The sequence below is a fragment of the Arachis hypogaea genome, chromosome 3 (assembly GCF_003086295.3).
Source record: "Arachis hypogaea cultivar Tifrunner chromosome 3, arahy.Tifrunner.gnm2.J5K5, whole genome shotgun sequence".
Taxonomy (NCBI): domain Eukaryota; kingdom Viridiplantae; phylum Streptophyta; class Magnoliopsida; order Fabales; family Fabaceae; genus Arachis; species Arachis hypogaea.
In genome coordinates, this window is record NC_092038.1 from 122,002,264 (window position 1) to 122,007,284 (window position 5,021).

The following is a 5,021-nucleotide window of genomic DNA, read 5'->3' on the forward strand; positions in this document are numbered from 1 at the left end:
ACGCCATCATTTTGCTGATTGGACAAGGGGCGATCTATCCCTAAAAACTATAACTGACACAAAGAAATGTAATGTTACTTGCAGGATCGTCACTGCCTCCTCTTGCCAGAGAAATTCACATAAGGTCTAAAATGTTTGACAGAGACAATGGGTAGGAGTCACAATAGTATTATGCTTTCATTAAGAGGTAAGTAGGGATTTGGCGAAATTGTTAAGAGTTGGGATGAGATTTACTCGACCAACAATTTCGGTAATAATGGCCAAGTCATTGGCAAAACTCGTGCCAAAGAGGAGCACAACAGTCGTCGTCTGCATTGAAGGGTTACATTGTGTTCCTGAAAGGAGCAAAAGAAGTACTCATTGCGCGTCGGGGGTATGGAAACCGAAGAGGAGCAATTAGGAAATTTCTCATTGCAGTTGCTTTTCAAATACTGAGTGAGTTTTGATTTGGTTTATTTTGTCTTTGTGTGTCTTTGTTCATCGTTTTATTCTCTATTGTTGCTTCATTTATAGATTCCATACGGTTGCTATGAGAATGATGCATTTTTCCTTTGCCATCAGAGTAAACAAACTCCATTTACCACCTTTTACATTCCCTTAAGGGAGCCACTCCCATCAAGTTACCAAAAATAACTTTTTTTTTAAAGGCACCTTACATATACCAATTATCTATGGACACATAGCATAGTGATTATATCTGGTTTAATATGGTCAATTTTTTACCAAAATTAACAACCCAGACCAATTTATATAAATTGGACTTGGTCATTCTTAATTTTTTTTAATTTGAAAACCCTATCCCCTTCCTATTTTGTCCATCTCTCACAGTTTCACTAAGCTCGAGCTCTCTCATCTCTCTCACTGGAATTTAGCTCATTGGCTCTGGCACTTAAGCTCACATCCACTCTCGTCTCCGACCTCTCTCATTGTCTCTGGTCTCGCACTCAAGCTCGTCATCGCTCTCTGGGTCAGTCACCACCGTCTCGAACTCAGTCGCGCTTCTCGTTGCTAGCGGCAGAAGCCGCATATCTCGGGACTGGTCCTCTCATATATTTAAATAAAGTATATCCTTAAGTTTTAAATTGAACCAGTTTTATTCACTTACAAATAGGAGTCTTTAAATTTAAACTGATCCAAATTAAACTACTCATCCAAACCAATCCAAATCGAAAACTAATTAAAACCGAACTAATTTGAATTTTATGGGTTCTATCTTTTGCAAACTGCATGAATTGGATCGGATTTCAAAGTTCAATTTTTTTTATTTATTTATTTTAACTAACCTATATTTTTATGAGAGCTGCTACACATCCAAGTTTTTTTGGCAACCAAGTCCAACCAAGTTTACCCAAACACAACAAAAATCAGTTTCATTATTGGAGCATGAATACACGCTCCAACTACGTAAATGTTCCCGCGTTTCTCTTCTCGTCCTCCTTCTTCTTCTACTTCTTCGCGTTTCTCCTCCTCCTTCTTCGCATTCGTCTTCCTTCTTCTTTGTGTTCCTCCTCCTTCTTCTTCGTGTTCCTTCTTCTTGGTTTTATTCCTCTCAAAAGAGTAAATCAAGAAGAATTTTGAGAAAATAAAATAAGAAGGAGAAGATTAAGAAAAATCGATGAAAAAAAAGAAGACAAAGCAAAAAATGAGGAGGAGAAATTTAAGTAAAACGAAATCAAATGAAAATAAATTAAACTAAGAAATGAACCAGAATTTCTTAAGGAATAAAAAATTTGGTCGATACTTAGCAGCAGCATCAAGAGAATCTCAGTTAATTCACAAATGAATCAAAATTAGTTCAGATTTAAATAAAAACTAACTAAACAACCACACATGAACAAGTTCAGCAAATTCAAGCAAAACAAAACAAAATGAACCTAAACTAAACTATGAAATGAACTAAAATTTCTTAAGGAATAAAAAATTTGGTCAATACTTAACAGCAGTATCAAGTGAACCTCAGCTAATTCACAAATGATCCAAAATTAGTTCAGATTTGTACAAAAACTAACTAAAAAACCACACATGAACAATTTCAGCAAATTCAAGCGAAACAAAACCAAATAAACCTAAATTAGAAATGAACCAAATTTTTTTAAGGAATAAAAAAATTGGTTAATACTTAACAGCAGCATCAGGTGAACCTCAGTTAATTCACAAATGATTCGAAATTAGTTCAAATTTGAACAAAAAGTGATTAACTAAACATCCACACATGAACAAGTTTAACAAATTCAAGCGAGACGAAACCAAATGAACCTAAATTAAACTAAGAAATGAATCAAAATTTCTTAAGGCATAAAAAATTTGGTCAATACTTAATAGCAGTATAAAGTGAACCTCAGTTAATTCACAAATGAACCAAAATTAGTTCAGATTTGAACAAGTAGTAAAAAATCAATCATCAATAAAAACACATCGAATTCATTTTTGGATCCAAATGAACCTCAAATAAACTAAGAACTAAACAAAAAGTATTTAATAATGGAACAACAGAAAATCAGAATCAATAAAGATGTTAGCACTACAACAATTACAGCACTTTGCGGTGGTTTCTGGAGCCATTTTGCGGCAGTTAATTAACCGCCAGAAGATTGGGCGTGGGCAAAGGATTAGCGGTGGTTTTTTTCAACCGCTGAAATAACCCCCGCGAAATGTGAATTAGTTTTGCGGCGGTTTTTACCCGCTACCGTAAGACGATAGGAGGGTCAAAATTGATATTTTCAATTTTGCGTCGGTTTTCAACAGCAAACAAAGCCATTTTGTGGCGGGTGATAACCGCTGCTAAATATTAGAAAAATGAATAATATGACTGTTTTGCGGCGGTTAAAAACTGCCGCCAAATTCAAAATTCCCATTAAAATTTTAGGTTTTTTTTTATTATTTTGCTTCTTTTAAAAATGTTTGTTTATTAAATTTTAATTTCTTAATTTTTTATAACAAACTAAATTACATATATATATATATATATGAAAACATAATATATAATGAGATTGTCATAACATCATCCAAAGTAAAGTAAGAATGCTTAACTTGAAGAAAATAAGCATAAAGCACTAAACCAACTTAAATGCAAAAGTATCTAAGAACATTGATTGAAATTCAAAATTTTTGTTACGGGTCATGATTGCCAGATGAAGATGGCCCTGCGCGTGATGAGTCTGGTGTAGTACCCAAAAAAGCCAGCTCCGCAGCAACCTCAGCTGGCAAATTGCCTCCTTGCTGTTGGACTAGATATCCCAAGATCTTATGTATCGACTGTCTCTTCGCCTGCTCTTCTTCTAGTTTAGCCGTCAATTCTGTAATCTTCCTCTTATACTCTTCATTGGGCTCTGCAGAACCCGACGGTTGTCCAGCAGCGTTACCAAAGACTTGGGTGGGATATGTTCCAGGACCTAAGGCACGAACTCGTCCTGGGTGCTCCTTTCCAAGAACTTGTGCTAGTAAATCATTTTGTGAAAGGTTCTTAGAGGATTCATCCTGCCTCTCAACATTCGCAATTGCTTCCTACAAATATACAACACATTGGAAAGGCATGAGTTAACAGTAGCACGATATATACAATAAGATAAGTTTAAAATTTTTAGACATGACTTACACTAACAACACGCGCATCGGGATGGATATACGAGCCATTTTTTTCTTATGAGTCATGATAAACAACTCTCCTCTACCAACGGGCCTTCGTTGCTCTTTCTCCTATATCATTGATATCGACACAATTATGTAAACAACAACAACATATTCAGGAAGATTAATCAAAATCTTAATGCAAATAATTACTTATTACCACTTCGTCTTTTTTTCTTGTCAATGTTTTGGAGCCCCCAGTATGTGTGTAAAGTTTCTTGCTCCGATTTAAAACGTTTTTTTATACTTTTTCTATGAACAAATAACAGAACAAATATAAATGAGAAAGAGATTTTGAATATAAAACGTAAGGGGTGTAAAATGTATACACATATATGTTTTTTGTGGAAATAATAAAGAATACCAAGCCTTACCTTTGTTTCTTCCTTCTGGCAATAGTTAAGGAACCGTTTACATTCATTTTCTTCTATTCCTTTCGGACGATGCTCAAGATTTTCCTCAGAAGTCCTTGTTTCTTTGTAACACTTATGATACAAGTTGTGCCTTGTATTCTTCCAGTTCTTTCCTATCATTTTCATAATTCCGCGCTTTATTTTTCCTCCAGCATCGTCCTCATAGTGAAAGACCCGTTGCAATTAGTTGACATTGTCATTAACCAAGACCAACTAACAAGCATAAGACTAATAATTTGAAGAATATCCACAACCATGATATGCTATTTTAAATTGATAAAGTATGACACTCAAATCTAGTACAAGCAGTCACAATTACGTATAAAATAGAAGTGCTGAAATAAACATGTAAAAAAGATATTTGAAAATTTTACCAACCATATAATTTACCCATGCAAAAGATCTTACAAAAAAATGAAAAATGAAAATTGTTTAAATTGTTGAAGCTCAAAGATGTACCTTAATCATGTCGTATGTATGTTCCTTCTTAGCTTTGTTCACATGCTTCCAACTCTCCACATATATAGGGAACTGAGAATAATCCACACCCAAACTCCCTAAGAAACCACTGAATAATCCAGCTGCCTGACCAATCAGTTGCAGCTCTTTGTTAAATGGGAGTACTATCTTTGTATTGGAAGGAAGTGCTATAGCCTCCTTCACGTTCAGCCTAGAAACTTTTCTCACGCCGTCCTCTAAGAAGTGTATGAGAAATAAAATTACTATCTAATCATTGCACAAAAGGAAAATAGAAGTAAAGAACTTTAAAGATAACTGTTTACGAAAATAGGAGGAAAAAAGTTTACCGATAACAGTAACTTCCCAGAAATCTGTATCTTTGCATTTCTCGTTGTTGTGCTGACCTTCACCTTCTTGGGAAGCAAACAAGTCGTCGATGTGGTCATCAAACGATGGAACTTCATCCACCTCTGGGTTGTAATCCTCATCCTCTAATTTATGATCAACCACTTCCGTGCGATG